The following is a 16,720-nucleotide window of genomic DNA, read 5'->3' on the forward strand; positions in this document are numbered from 1 at the left end:
TGTTCTTTACATCACTTTAGTCTGCGCTGTTGATTTAAATTTTTGGTTTATATGCAGCTGTTCCTCCATAGAAATTGAGATTATATAGTTCTTAATGCAGTGCCCCACTGCTAACCAGAACTCCTGCAATCCATGTGGAGTGCGAACATTTCTGTACCACTCTTCTGATCATTCTTTGGTCTCTTCTCTTAGTGTCATTTTGGATCTTTGTGTATTTCTTGAATGATGTGACATCCTCACATTTCTGTCACTTCTGAGTGATATAGTATTTTTTTTTCAATGCCAGTAACAGATAGGGACTTTGAAAAATAGCATGTCATATCAATGACGTTCTCCACGTGTCCTTGACATATAGATGTACAGTCAACTCTAGTACACATTTCTCTTTGCCTTATATAACATTATAGGTCATGTGAATATGATATCAATATGTTTCATTCAAAAATAGTGATTACCAATATATAATATAAATATTATTTCCAGCATTTTTTAATTTCTTTGTAATAGTATTGTAGTAAAAAATTCTGAGAAATTGACAAAAAAAAATTGATTTGAATCCTGTAGGACTTGAGGTACTTTTTATAAGGACTTGTCAACAGAATATGCAAACTGGTGAGAGAACACATATACACAGTGAAATAACCTCACAACTTTAATTGCTTCAGCAGTAATTCCAACTAAACCATTAATCCACAATTTCATGTTCTTTTTGATGAGAAACCACACTTCATGTCTTTCCTTTGTCACATTTTCCTAACATGCATGAATTGCCAATTACTATAGTTTTTTTTTTTTACCTTCTTCACCTAGAAAAACTTACGGTCAAATTCCATCTAGTCTCATATGCAGGTAGTAGAGTTTTTACACTCGATTTTACAAAACTGACTATGTGCTCTTTACCTGTTTTATAAACAGGTAAAGCGCACACAATAATACAGCATCACACGTTGTTTATTTGGCTATAATTTCAATCAAAGCATTCGTTCCTCTTTACTATTCTTCCACCACCTCCATATCATGTGTAATATTTTTATGATAACTGGTGGATGACTACATTGACTACACTCTGTTTGTTTGCATTTCCTTAATTACGAACTCCACTACTACCTCTCAGTAGTAGTGGAGTTCACCATATGTTAACAGATTGCATCCTGGCGACAAATACCCTTGGCGTGCCCCTGGTTGTGAGAGGAGTTTTTCTAAATAAAATTGATTAAGAATTAACTATATTACTATGAAATAGACTTCGCCAATGTCATCGACGATTTTGCTAACAGAAAAGAAAGAAAAAATAACATTTTAGAATGTTGAAATTAAAGTTTTACTTCAAAAATAAACATAGTGGTGTAAGTTATTTCCCTATACGTCGTTTTGACTTTTTGTGATATTTTTGGCATTGAGAGTGGCGGCGACATCAGGGACCGCCCTGGGTGGCAGCAGCTCTAGCTACGCCACTGATTTCATGGTCTAATGTGAGACCACAAATCCCACTTATTGGAGGCATGAATTGGCCTGGAAAAAGTTCGCGGTTGGCCTCTATATCAGTTTCTGGTCCAAGTAAAATAATAATGATGATAATAACAAATATTCCTTAGCTTGCTAACTGCGCTGATGTACAATTGGTTCACAACCTTTTATGGGTGTAAGACACATAAAAAGTAACAAGAAGCAGATTTCTTTTTATGAACTCCACTTTCCCACTTTGTCCCCACCTATAAAAAAACTCGGTAACCTATAGCATATTTAGTATAATTCGGGAAACCTGTTCCTATGAGTCTTATAATGGGCTTAGTTCCAAAGGAATGGAAAGAGGACAAGATTGTTTTGTTTCAGAAAGGAAGTGACTGAGGCTTATATGCCAGCTGTGCATCTTCAGCAGGTGATTGATTGTTGAAGTGATTTGTCAGAGGCAAGATCCAGAAATGAGTTGATAATAGCAATATTCTCATTGATGGACAGCATTGATTTGCAAAAGGGAGATTGTTTTTTTTCCTCCCTTTAGCAAAACCTTTAATTTTGATAAATACAAAAAAACGGAAAAACTCACGTAAAAAGATTATTTAATAGTATAATTTTCGCCATTATTAAAACTTATTGCTAAACTTTACGGAGAGCCTAATTCCAAACAATCTGCTAGATACGGCAAATTATAAGTAAAGAAGGCTAGATGCATTACCAGAATAATTTTTCTAAAGCGATGTAAGATGGCTCAGGTTATTCCTACCTGTTGTAAAATAAAAGAAGTTTTTAGGTCTCCAAGAGCTCATCGGGTATATTTCAAAGCTAGTAAGTGGTCTGCGCTTGGTCGCTTGAAGTCAGACTTAAGTTCAAGTCTAGTCGCCGACTGGAGGAACTTTTTCTAAGCCTTTCTTCGACCGATTCCCGAGTTAGTCGATCTCTGGCACGGGCAAGCGGGTTTTTCATCCCATAAACTCAAGAAAATCGACCATGGTACCCACATTATTTCAGACTGACATATCTTGTTAGGGTTAGGTACCAAGAGATGGCAGCACTTGTTTGCCAGCCTCTTCATCGGTGGCTGCTATAATCAGTAATAGACATGGGCCGCTATCTCTGATTGGCTACTGGTGGAGATTGAACTGCCCACTCAGTCTCCAAAAGCTAGATAGGGTTAAAAGGCCTCGCCTACTCCCTATAAGAGAATAAAAGGCGTTAGCTGATTTAGCTAAGTCTCTTTTGAATTATCAACTACACGACGCTAAGAAATCTCTAGCCCTCTTAAATAGAGAAATTATGGACATCAAGAACGCTCTAGAATCTATTTTAACGGCTGAAACTTTTAACACTTTAATGCACATGTCTTCGGCTTCTTACCTAAAAATATTTAATGATTCTCGTGGTAAGTTAAAGTGCAAGTCTGAATCTTTGGTCAGCCTACCAAATTATTATTTGGTAGGCTGACAGTGATACAGATAAAATAGTTATCTATGTTTCCGGACATTCACTAACAGACAGTGAACGTTTAGTTTTATCAGAAGGACATGATTTCGTCCTTGCGCCGAATAAGGTGCCCCTGATGGATTTTTTTCATAATATAGACAGAGGTATTCGATCCTTGAACGATCTTTATCCCAAAAAACAGCCAACAGGTTACATTTTGAATGTGCGAAAATTCTTTTTAATGCTAAACCTCCACTTCCTAATCTTTCTTACTCTGAATTTAAAGCATTGAAATCACTTAAGATTGTGCTGATAATGCTAAACTGGGAAGAGCAACAGTAATGAAGGTGATGCAGAGATCCTGCAGAAAGACGTAGACTACGAGTATGGGCAAAGGTAAATGGTTGCCAGTTTAATATTGCCAAGTGTAAAGTGATGCACTTTGGGAAGAGATCAGAAGCTGTGCACTATATCGATGGAATTGAACTGGACTACTGCACACAGATCTCAACTCACAGATTCTGTGGGGATGAAGAAGTGATGGAGCGGATCCAGAGGCAAGTAACAAAGATTGTGCCAGTCTATGGAATGAGAATAGCTTGACAGTCTGTGGGCTTCAAAAAATTAGGTGATAGGTGAAAAAGAAGAGACATGATAGAAGATTCAAGTTATTGAAGGGATTTTATAGGATTGACACTGAAGACTTTGTGCATGGGGAAAAAGGGAGAAAACAAGGGCTCACTAGTGGAGGTTGTGCAAGAGTGTAGTTAGGAGTGTTGGACTGGATTTTTTGCTTGAGGATGGGGGGGGGGAGAGTGATGAATAGATGGAATGAGGGTGGTCGAGTGCTTTATCAGTGAATGAGTTTAAGGAGATGTATGATGGATATTGCATGAATAATGGATCTCCCACAATGTCTCCATGGAGATCCTGTATAATAATAATGTTTCATCTGAACCTTTTTTTTTTTACTCCTATTACTGTTTGATATTTCTTTTTTGTTCATGTAGTTTTTGTATTTTTGTTAAATGCTGAGATCCAAAGTAGCAACATTCCAAATATCCTTACCTTGTTTACTTTATTATTATTTTCTTTTTCTCATCTTGCTCCTATCTTTTGACCTGTCCTCCTCTTTATATCCTGACTTTGGCATAAGAGAAATTCAGCTGGATTGCTTATCAGCTGTCCTCAGCCTAGGTTGGTACTGCCACCTTAAGGACATCAAACTTGCTGTTGGTATTGAACGGCATTTTATCTTTTAAATTCCATTGACCCTTATGACTAGCCAGCCCTAGGCCTTTCCTCCAGCAATAGGGAAAAAAACTACTTCTTAAAGCATGTTGATTGTGGCTCTAAACAATCTCTCTTCTTTTGTATGAAACTGAACAAGCTTCCCACTAGTGATTAACACCCGTTCTTCCACTTGGTTGTGAGAACAGAATTGGAAAGTAAAGGATAAGTGAGCCCACTTCTCCCCCCAAAGTAGTTAGTTCAGCTCCAATAATATTATGTGGATTAAGTGGATATTTTGTAATAATCCTTATTTTATTAAGAATAATCATCAGTTTTTATACTGGTATGCAACTATTTTGTCATAGAATCACTTCCCATTACATGAACAGACAGAAGGATACGATGTGAAATGCAGGTGTTAATTCACTGAATGTTAACCAACCTACATGGATAGATTGGTTAGCATTAAGAACATAGTGTTTAATAGTTTTCAGTGTCTCTTTGAGCACTAAAGTAAAAATTAAGTATGGATAGATATAAAAATGTATACTCTTATCTCTGACTTTTAACTTAAACACTGCCATAGCACATCCAAGATGGTGCAAAGTGTGCCATTTGGTTAGAAAACACTGGAGTCCACTCTGAAGAACTTCCATTTCAAAATAATAGTTTTTATTTTTATTTTGATATTATCAGTACTTGCCTGCTTCCTCCCTAACAACTCTATTTTCCCTGATTATGCACATCTAAACTTACTTCAGCAGCACTTTTTCTAGACTCCTAACACCAAATCCACTGAAGTGTAAACCATCTAGCTCATATAGGTCTTTTTGGCCATCAAATTCATTCCATGCATCCAGAAACTATACTTCCTCTCACACAATCTAAGCATTGAATTATTTACAATGCTCACCCCTATCATACTGCAGCAACAGACTCTCTATCTTTACACCTTCACTCTTCTCTTTTGCTACAGTCAGTACTCTTTCATGTCTTCCCTCATACCATACTTTTCTCCTTTCAGATAATTTATATCTGCTAAAACAATCAATTCTTTCACTTTACCCTAAGGATTTTTACTTCTTTTGTTTCCTGCTCCAATGACGAAACACAGAACTTTAAAGCATCTTTAGGCCTCGAATAAGCATATACCAGTCTCATGGTGGTTATTGAAGTTTATCTCTGCTTCACAGACCTCCATGCCTGCAGCTTATAGTCAGGGAGATGTGCCAGGTACATTAACCCCTCAGCCAGAACTTAAAGAATATTCCCTATCAGCATTTTATATTATATAAAAAAGAGTGAAAATATATAATAAATGCACATTACTTAACAGTAAACGAACTAGAAATTAGGCATCACGTACAATGGGGGGGGGGTACCCAAATATAAACAGAATCTGAACTTGGTATATGCATGTTTTCTAGTTACAGATGCTGCTGCTAGGCATCGTGAGTGTGCAGATTTCCGTGCTAGTCTGGCAAGTAGTGTTATCCTCTGTGAACTGGTTCATTGTTCTCGCTGCTTTTTTGTTAGTGCATACAAGCAAGTTTGGTGATCACAAGGAATAGTATGTGTGTGCATGAAATTTTATTTTCTTTTGGGTAAAACTGCAGCTGAAACTGTTATGCTTCAGCAAGCCTTTAACCCTCAATTAGTTGAACCTTTTTTTTTTTTTGTTATATAATTACTCACATGGGGCCTATTTGATCCCAAAATTAAAGTTATATTTCTCACAAAATGTTTTTACTTATTATAAGGTTGATTATGGTGAATAAAATAAAGAAATCATTAATATTACTTTACTTAAATATAAAGAGCCAACAGGCTTCATTTCGGCGATATAAACATTATTTAAATTAAGGGGATATTAAATCCCACATTGTTTTAAAACCGAATAAGAAACTCAAAGATTGGAATCAGAGAGTTTCATACCGAATATAGTATAATAAACTATAAAAGTATTGGCAATTACTAGTGTGAGCTAATGCAAGTAGTCCTAGTATGACGTAGTACAAACTCGTGCAACTCGCAGCAGAGGTGGTAAAGTTCTGATCGCCATTCTTGGTATTTTCCATAATGTAAAAACACATTTCTTAGGAAATGTATGCTGTTATTACATTATGGTGGGAGGTCACTACCTAGACTGGTTTCAGTCTTTATTGAGGCTTCATCAGTGAGTAGCTAGACCAAATTCTTATTCGGTTTTAAAACAATGTGGGATTTAATATCCCCTTAATTTAAATAATGTTAATATTACTTTATATTTATATTAATTATTAACATTTTTATTCAGTTTTAATTTTCTGTACAGTTATTGCATCATGCTTGAAGATGCTCATTGCAACAAAAGTTGAGACATTTTTCACACTTTGACCTTATATTGACTTTGGTAATGGCAAATTCAGTGTCAACAAATCTAATCATTGCGACTAGAACAAGAAAATATGAAAGTAAAAATAATCACTCGAAAAATACGTAAGTACTCGCATGGGTCAGAATGTAAGAAATCACTCCTTACTCCGCAACTGATTCAGCACGGGGCCAGCAAGAAACTTGGTTACTAGAAATCGCAACAAAAATCCATCAGTTTTGTCAGAAATTGAATGACTGCTGGGCCAAATAAACACCCATGTGAGCAATTAAAGGTTAAAGATTTAAAAAAAAAACATGCAAGTGTTTGCTGTGATTTGAGGGAGCAAGTTTTTAATGACCAGAACTTTCAGATGTTGTGACTGGGGATGAGTCTTGGTGCTATGGTTACGATCCAGAAATAAAACAAGCATCAAGCCAATGGAAACATGCAGATTCAACAAGACACAAGAAGACATGTCTAGTTTCATCAAACGTCAAGACAATGTTGATTTGTTTTTTTGATGTGAATGGATTGTACACAAAGAAGTTGTTCCTCCTGGACAGACAGTGAGTGTAGTCATGAGTCTTCTGAATGTTTTGAGGAGCCTGCATGAGTGTGATGAAAACAGCCAGAAATGGATAAATTAACCTTGGAGAGAGTCCAAAGGCAAATGACAGGAATGATACTGGGTTTGTGAAGTATTGGTTATGACGATAAACGGGGGGGGGGGCATGCCTGCTTAAAATGTAGAAAATGGGAAGAGCTTGGTGATGTACAAATAAGCATAACAGACTTCGGCAGTGTGAGGTCAGAAACGAGTGAATGTTGACTAAGAGTGAGAAGTAGTGTGATTGAGGGTGAAGACAAGTGGTATATGAATAAGAATATAAAATTAGCCAGTGTAGTAGGTTTGGGAGGGTGAATATTGAGTGAGGGTAGATTGTTTGAGAGAGAGAGATATGCACTGAAAGAAGAAGTGGAATGTGTGAAGAATGAGTTGAAAAGTATGAAAGGAAGAGATTATCCAACTGGAAAGAATGGATGTTAAGGGAATGAGAATAGGAGTGAGAGTGTGTTATGGGAGTGAGAGGAAAGCGAGACAGTGCAGGGGGAAAGCAGGTTAGTGGGAGAGCAAGGAGAGAAAGAATGAAGGATTCAGATGAGTGGCACGATGTATAGAGATTCAATGATCCATGGAGTACAAAATAGAATATCAGACAGGTGTTTGCTTGGAGGAACAAGTGTGACTGTGGCAATTAAGTGAGGTGAAAGAGTGGATGAGATGATTGTGATCGTGGGTACAAATGACTTGAGAGGCTGTGTGTGTGTATTGAGAGATCTGAGGTTCATTCTTGAGGTAGTACAACAGAAGACAGAGAGAAGATACTGAGTGCATTATCCAGCTTTGATAATGCAGATCTAAGGAGAAGAGCATTAATAATGAATGATATGATAGCCAGAATGTGTTAAAAGAGAGACTTGGATTATATGGATGCATGAAGTGCATCTGGAATTTTGAGTGCATTCTGAATGAGAAAGGATGTAGGTATGTGGAGAGAATGTTGTTCTCAAATGAGAGTGCTAATTTAGAGAAAGTAGAATTATCAAGGTGGATAGTAGCGGGGATGGCCTCTTGTGGAAACAGTCACTTGGGAGAAGGGAGAACACAGTGTAATGGGTACAAATGACTTAAGAGGCAGTGACAGGAATAGAAGTAGTAAGGAATAACATTTTTCAGCAGGATAGGAAGGGCAAACATAGTGATGGAATATTACTTATGATAAGTGATTACTTGTCCTCTCAGAATGAAGGATTTTGTGGGTAATGGCATTAATGGTTTTGAGAGCATATGGTGTGAGGTGGAGATGGGGGGTAGGACAGGATATTTAGTGGGGTGTTGCTATAAGCCAAGAACCATAAAAGGTGAAGAAGGGAAGAAGATATTTAGGCAGTTGAGCTTGGCAAGTGCAAAAAGAATGATCATTAAGGGAGAGTTTAACTACAGCAGTATAAATTGAGAAAAGAAAACTACAGGTAGTAGTAATAAGGGAAAGGAATTTACGGAACTCTTGAGGGACAAATGTCTTAGGCAACATGTTGTAGAAGAAACATGAGGTTCAAGAGATTTGGTCATAGCATCAGAGGGTGATTGTAACTGAGATGGCATCTCTGCCTCCAGCTTTAGAGTGACCACCTGATTTTTGGACTTGGAGGAAGAATAAACATGCAGGAGTATTGAAGATTAAGGCATTATAAGGCAGGTGATTATAGTAATCTTAAAAATCAGCTTATGGCAGTTCCATGGATGGAGGAATTGGAAGGGTAAGATATCATCAGTGAATGTGAACTGGTGAATATATATTTATTAGCAGCAATGGCAAGCTGTACATCTCAAGTGAAAAAGAGAACACAAATGATATCAAACAAGAACTGCAGGTGAAAAAGAATGAGAAGAGATTGACCCTGAGATCCAAGAAAAATCCTAGAGTAACTGATGCAGAGGGCATAGCGGAGTCGCTCAAAGCGTTCATTGCCAATCACACGATATCGCGTGATGCGAGCCCCACTGGGCGACTGATCACGCGTTATCGCGTGGACGTCACTATCAAGTGAAAAAAATTTGGCCACCACACAAAATTCCAATTTTCAGCTTGGCAATGAACGTGTTAATGAACTTTATTTGGGTACTTCATCTTATAGAACAGTGGTTCTTAACCTGGGGTGTATGCACCCTAGGGGTGCGAGAGAAGTTTCTATATTTTGACCCAGATTTGATGGACGACGTCTATTTAATAAAAGACGATCTTATTGAAATACAAGCCAATGCACGTATTCAAATGGAATTTGAAAAACTGGATTTGAAAAAATGGTAAAAGTGTCTACAATGCTGCTTTTTGCATTGTAGACACTTTTACCATTTTCCACCACCTACCTGTGTGAAATGGGATTTTCATCACTTTTGCACATAAAAACAAAAGCCAGAAATCGCTTAAATGCAAATGATGACTTATGCCTGGCTCTTTCAAAAAATGGAGCCTCGCTTCAAAAGTATTATTATGAATAAACAACAACAACAACATAGCCATTAAAAATTGAGATATTGTTTTGTATGTATATGTAAATGTATGCATTCATTTTTCAATAAATAAATTATCTTACAATAGATGTAATTTCCTAAATAAAAAAATAGAAACACATTTTTCAAGGGGGGTGCAAGAACTTATTTTTAGATTCAACGTAGTGCTGATCACTAAAAAGGTTGAGATCCACTGTTATAGAAGTTTAATACTAGAGAGATGGAGAGAGGTCAAGGTTTAGAAATGCAAAAGGAGAGTGTGTTTCAAATACTGAATACTCTGGATGTCAATAAAGCAATGTAACTGGATAGAATTTTGCCACAGGTTTTGAGGGGATGCTTATGAAGAACTGACAGCTCCACTGACTCTACTTTTTGGGGAGAGTCTGGCTATGGGAAAGGTGCCCAAGTCGTGGAAGGAGGGTAAGATGGTAGTAAAATGGAAGTATCAAACTATAGACTACTTTGTATTTGAAGATGTGAAGATTTTAGAGAAATTAGTGGGGGATCATATACAGCATTGGGAAGATGAGGGTAATGTTATCTGTGAGTCAGCATGGATTTGTTAAGGGGGTGCTTGTTTTAGTAATCTGATTGCTTTTATAATAAAGTAACAAGTAGTTGATGAGGGAAAGGCATATTGCTGCCATTTATTTTACCAAGGCAGAGTACCACATAATAAACCGATATTTAAGTTATTGCACACAGGTTCAGATATCAGGTCAGTGAGCTGTATTAGGGGATTAACTGTCTGGTAGGTATCAGAGAGTTGTGTATGAGAGAAGAGCATCAAGGAAGCTGAGGGTTCCCACAGGGCCCAGTACTGGGACCTGTATTGTTTAACCTTTATATCAATGACATTGTCAATGGACTGCAAGTAGATATTCAGTTGTTTACAGATGATGTGAAGTTGGAAGGGTTATTATAATAGTGCAGATGAGGTAGCCCTTCAAGCAGATTTGAATAAGCTGAATAGAGGGGAAAATTTGTATGCAGATGACATCTTGCTGTGTGCAGATTCAAGAGACGAAGCAGGAACTAAACTGGAAAGATGGAGAAAAGTACTGGAAGAGAGAGGTATGAGACTGAGCAGAAGTAAGACAGAGTATATGTGTTGCACAGTGGGCAGCGGACAGGAGACAGATCTGGAGCTGGAAGAAAATGTCATCAGGAAGGCGAGAGACTTTAGATACTTAGGTTCAACAGTGGAAGAAGATGGAGGAGCTGAGAAGGAAGTGGGATGCAGGACACAAGCGGGTTGGAGGAGATGTTATGCGATAAGAGGGTGCTGATCAATCTGAAAGGCAAAATCTATAGGACAGTAGTGAGACCAGCTATGACATATGCTATAGAAACTGTGGCCTTGAGGAAAAATAACATCAGCAGGATGGAAGTAGCAGAGATGAGAATGCTTAGGTGGATGTGCGGTGTGACCAGAAAGGATCGTCTGAGAAATGACTATGTTGGGGGAACAGTGAAAGTTACGAACTTAGGAGCGAAAATACAGGAGGCAAGGTTGAGATGGTTTGGTCATGTGATGAGGAGGGAGGACAAATATATGGGAAGAAGGGTCATGCAGATGGATGTGCAAGGAAGGTGGAAGCATGGGCAACCAAAGAAGAGATGGAGGGAGCTGGTAGAAGAGGACTTGAGGATGAAGAACTTGGATGTGGTGACAGCCCAAGACAGGAAGGTGAGGAGACTCATTATCAACAGTGACCTCACTTAAGTGGGAGAAGCTGCAGAAGAAGAAGAATAGAGGGGAAAATTAATAGAGGTATAACAGTGAAGAAGGTGGTCCCTCTGGACTACCTTCTTCAGTGTCCTCAGTATTGCAGAGATAGTTGACTTCAATTATGTAAAGTCCTAATCAGACCACACTGGACTACCATGCTCAGATTTGGCTCCCAGGATTTTAAAAGGGATAAATTAATCTTGGAAAGAGTACAGAGGCAGATAACAGGTATCAGGACTATAATGTTCATGATGAGGATAGACTGAGGGAATGTGGACTGCAAAGTTTGGTAGATAGAAGGAGGGGTGATATGATTGAGACATTTAAATTCTTGAGATAGTTACAGGATTGACACCAAGGAGTTCTTTTGTGTGGTAGAACAAGGGACCATCCCTGGAAGTTGCATGGAGGGCAGTTGAACTATGGAATATGTTGCCTGATAGGGGGGGGCTGAGTGCAAATGGTGAAAGTGAGGAATGGTATGATAGACTTTGTATCTAGGATAGGCCTCCCACAATGAGACTATGGAAGACTTGAATGATGATGATAATAAAATAATTTTTGCCCATAGATTTGGGGAAATAGCACTTTAAAATATTCTAAATGCTGCACAGTTCCAAGAGTCAAACAATATCAGAAAAAAAATCTTGGTTAAGTAATTGTATATTTTAAAGGTGTCTTGGGAAATAGTGAAGCTATATCCACACAGTTCATTATATCAGATGAGCCTAGACAAAGTTCCAAATTTTGTTCTTAAATTGAAAATATTCTTGATATAAGAGGCTAATCTTTCCAAAAAGTAGAGAGGAATATGGACAGATGCTTGAAGAAGTGGGATAACCAATGTAATTAGCAACTGAACTTTAGGGAATGCCAGGCTTGCAATGAATTATCTTAAAATCATCATCTGAAAAAAGAAAAGTTACAGGAAATTAATCATTAGATATTTGGTGTAATGACTGAGGTTAAGTGTACAACTATCATTCCTTAGGAAGAAGCATCCAAGGTACACAAATTTACTCTTGATTGTTTCCTCATCAGAGTGCTGACATTCCTATACCACCCAACCAGTCCTTGATCTTCCTGTGAATTTACCAGGTGAGATGGCACCCCCCCCCCATCTTTTTGCCTAGAATACTTTGAGTGAGTCCTTTACCATTGTCACAGTTGATAGCTAAAACTTATTTTAAAGTTTAGATTTTCATGACATGCCCTGATTGATAGTTTCCTGTGGCCTCTGAGGTGTGAAACGACTTCCTGTGATTAGTCCACACTTTGTGATCCACCATTTTTGTCTATTATTTGCATGTTTTACAGTACAAAAAACTCAACTTTCCAGGTGGTGGTGGTAGGGGGAACCCTGCTAATTCATCTTAAATTGAAAAGCCCATCATGATTCCTGTCATCATGACAAGAATCAAACTTAAGTCTTTTCCAGTTAGAGGATGCATGTCCTGCCATCCTTCCAACTGCATTTAAGTCAGTTCTAGAAGCATATCTTTCACAGCCTGGTTGGCTGAGCGATTAGTGTCTCCACTCTCCAACAGGCTGTAGACTCAAATTCCACCTTTGTCATGAATGTTTGCAACTGTCTATAGTTGGGAGATGATTTTCATTGCCAAGTGAGATTAGCCTCACTGACTGGAGGCCCAAAGTAGGCGGAAAGAATTCAGTGTTTGGTTTCTAGAGCAGTGTTTCTGGATAATGTAAAAAAATAAAATTATTCAATAGTAATATTCTTAATATTCTGTTTAGTAATTTTAAAATTTAGAATAGAAAAATGAAATTTGGGTGGAAGTCTATGTAAAGGTTTATCATACTATCAATATTTTCATTATAAAACAGAAATCATCTTGATACTTATTTCACTGTTGCACGTGCATAGTTTTTGCAATACAGGATTAACATAATTTATGAGTGTCGTGCAAGGTGGGTGCCTCGTGTTGGATTGGTACCAGCGTCATCATCCTCATCAATTTCCTGACATGTACCCTCAAGGGGTGTACAGGATATGATAGTACTACATGAAAAATTTACATCATTACTAACTTCCTATCTACAATTTTCCTCCAATTAATCTGTTACCTGTCAAGACTCCAACATTATCAGATCTTATATTTCTGTCTTCTAAGGCACTTTTAACTGTATCAATCCACCTTATCTTGGTCTTCCTCTGGATCTTTTTCCTGCCAACCTGGCAGAGAACACTTGTTTTGCTAATTTTTCCTCTCCCATTCTGTTTAAGTGACCATACCACCTGAAATTAGATTTTTTTTTTTTTTTTTTTTTTTTTTTAATGTTGAGCCCATACACAAGAGGTTGGTAGATCAACCTATAGTACATTAGTACCGTGTATGGGTTGAGAAAAAAGGTACTTATTCACATTTGATTTGATTGACTGTATATTGTGTTTCTTAGGGAACGCAACAAGGGGAAGACTGTTTCATAGTATAGCAGTTGCAGGGATGAAGAAAGAGAAGAAAATTGTTCTGTGGGTTTCAAGGTGCACTGTGTAGGTAGCAGCAGCTGCACGTGTTCCAACAAGCTTAGTACTAAGTGGGGGAATTATTGATGCTATTTTAGATGAACATTTTCCATGGAAATATTTGTAGAAAACAAAGTACAGGGACCAATCATCTGTGCAAAGGGGGGGGAGATGGTAAGTCAAGCATTTTGAGGAAGCTTTTGGAGGCCCTACCCTATATGTGAGAGTAGTATTCAATGGTTGGGCAGATTTGTGATTTTTATAATGTTAACATCTGTTCAGGGATGAAGTAACGTCTTGAGCGAAAAGAAAATCCTAGTTTTTTAAAAGCTGAGGATGCAATGGTTGTTATGTGTTTATGCAAGAGAGGCTTGATGTCAGGGTAATTCCAAGAAAAGAAATCTCAGATTGTCTGGAAATTTGGGTGTTGTCAAAAATAATACTGGGAGAAAATTTTTTTTTTTTTTTTTTTTTTATATATGAGAAATGAGACAGTACTGGGTTTTTGCAACTGAAATTGACTAGGTTATCTGAACCCCATTGAAGGATGGCTTAGAGATCAGAATTGAGGGCAGTAGTGGTTGCTATTCTGTAGGTTGATGTGAGCTGTGTGGAGTAAGGTTTATCAAAAGAAAGGGAGGAGTGCAATGTGCTATCATCTGCAAAACTGTGCATTGGGTTGGAGGTAAGCTGAAGTAGATCATTAATATATAGTAGGAAGAGAGTTGGTGAAAGGACAGAACCTTGAGGAAACCCGACATTAGTTGAATGGTGAGAGAATATGGAACCATCTACCACCACACATAGTGTGCGTCCAGACAGAAAGCTGGCAATCCAACTACAGAGGTCTTGAAATAGACCAAACAATGGCAGCTTCCTTAATAAGCCCTTATGCCAGACCCGGTTAAACGCCTTGGAGAAAAAGTGCAACCACTTGAGATTCGCCAAACTTCTCCATGGCATTTGTCCAGAGATGGGTGACATATGTGAGCAGGTCTCCTGTTGATCAGCAGCGACGGAATCCATACCGACAGTCATTTATTAGAACCAGTTGCTTCAAGGTAATGTAGGAATTGGGAATTGATGATATTTTCCATTACTTTGGACAGGGCTGAGGTGAGCAAGATGGGGGTGGTAGGTGGACTATTCTTAGTATTTTTCCATAATGTAAAGCACATCTCACTAAAAGATGTATACTGCAATGCATTATGGGTGGGATCACTACCCAGACCGGTTTCAATCTTTTTTGAGTCTCCTCAGTGAGTAGCTAGACCCTAAATACCAAGGTTTTAATAATACAGAGCCTTATCAACTTTACCTATACAAGTTGCTACAAGGTGTTTTTATTTTTAATAAAAAGCTCTGGAGGAAATATAGATGAAAATGAATTTTTAACTTGGGGATATTGTATATTAGGAAATACTAAGAATAGTGATCAGAGAGCTTTACCCACCTTTACAATGAGTTGCCCTGGTGTTGTACCATCTTTAGACTTGAACTACGTTTCAGGGCAAACTTCACTGTTTGCTTACTTGGGATTAGGAGTAAAAATAACCAAGCTTATAAAATTACTTGGTTATCCCAATATACAATATCCCCAAGTTAAAAATTCATTTTCATATATATAGGCGACATAGGACAGGAGTCAGTTTTGCGGGCATGGTTCTGGAATGGTTGGGAGACATTTGCCATTGTCAATTATGCCTGCATTGGAAGCATAGTGTGAGGTTTGCTGACACGTTCGCTAAAAGCTCTGCTAACACATTCATGGATGCTAATAACGTCAAGTTCTTTCCTAATATTCTCATTTTTAATATATTGCCATTGATGCCACCTGTTCATGCCCCAAATCTTTCTCAGGACTATCATATCTGTGATCTCTAGTCTTTAGTCAAGTGTTTTACTTCTCATCCAGCTCTCAGAACCATAAGTTTGAACACAGTCTTGTACATCCTCTGTCCAAAAAGAAACTAAACTTTTCGAAAATAGAAGAAAGTGGCAACCTTCATTAGTGTTATGTCAACTGTTTCATTAGAAGCCAAGCTTTAGTGCCAAGAGTGACGGTGTGTTTTGACAAACAGTAGGAAATTGAGTTTCAAACAGAGAGCTGTGATTGACTTTTATGTTAAACTTGGTAAACGTTTTACCAAAACACATCAAATGCTTCAAAAAGCTTACAGTAATGAATGCTTATCCCATACTCAAGTTTACGAGTGGTTTAAGCAATTTCAAAGTGGTTGTGAGATGCTTGAGGATGGCGAAAAGCCGGGCCATCCAAAAACTGGACTGAGCGAAGTTAACATCCAAAAAGTGGGCGATTTCATCAAAGAAAACCCGAAATTGTCTGTGCAATTGATGGAATATGAATTGGGGATTCAAAAATCAACTGTGCACAACATTTTGACTGAGAGTTTGGGCCTTCATAAATTGAATTCACGATTTATTCCCCACAAGTTGACCAACGACCAAAAAATGCATCGAATTGAACATTGCAAGGACCTCATTAAAACCGCTCATAAGGACTAAAACTTCCTTGAAACAATTGTTACTGTGACGAAACGTAGTGTTTGGAGTATGAGCCCGAAACAAATCGCCAGAGTGCTGAGTGGAGACCAGTAGAAGAGGAGCATCTGAAAAAAAGTCACCTGGAGAAGTCAAAAATAAAGACAATGCTAATTTGTATCTACGATTCCAAGGGAATTATCCACAAAAAATTTGTTCTGCCTGCCCAAACGGTCAATGGCGAGTTTTATCTCGAAGTTTTGAAGTGATTGATAGCAAGAATTCGTCGGGTATGGCATGAATATCATGACGACCGACCGTTCGTAAAAACACACTGTCACTTGGCATTATAACTCTGCTTCTAATGAAACAAATGTCATAAACAGTTGATACAATAATAATGAAGGTTGCTGCTTTCGACAACAAAAAGAT

General features: G+C 37.9%; 1 protein-coding gene across 2 annotated transcripts in view; it reads left to right on the forward strand.

Moving 5' to 3' along the window:
- The window catches only part of LOC150101315 (uncharacterized), a 338,578-nt gene that overhangs the window by 276,910 nt on the left and 44,948 nt on the right, over window positions 1–16,720 (forward strand). The window contains exon 5 of one of the 2 annotated variants that reach the window (XM_090400992.1): window positions 5,562–5,589. The exons of the other annotated variant lie outside the window; for it this stretch is intronic. The gene's annotated coding sequence lies outside the window, so the exon portion shown is untranslated. Of the gene's footprint in view, window positions 1–5,561; window positions 5,590–16,720 lie in introns of those variants that run through there. 2 annotated transcript variants of the gene reach the window in all.

The sequence above is a fragment of the Typopeltis vanoorti genome, chromosome 11 (assembly GCF_054136105.1).
Source record: "Typopeltis vanoorti isolate ZY-2024b chromosome 11, IOZ_Tvanoo_1.0, whole genome shotgun sequence".
In the NCBI taxonomy this organism is placed as follows: domain Eukaryota; kingdom Metazoa; phylum Arthropoda; class Arachnida; order Uropygi; family Thelyphonidae; genus Typopeltis; species Typopeltis vanoorti.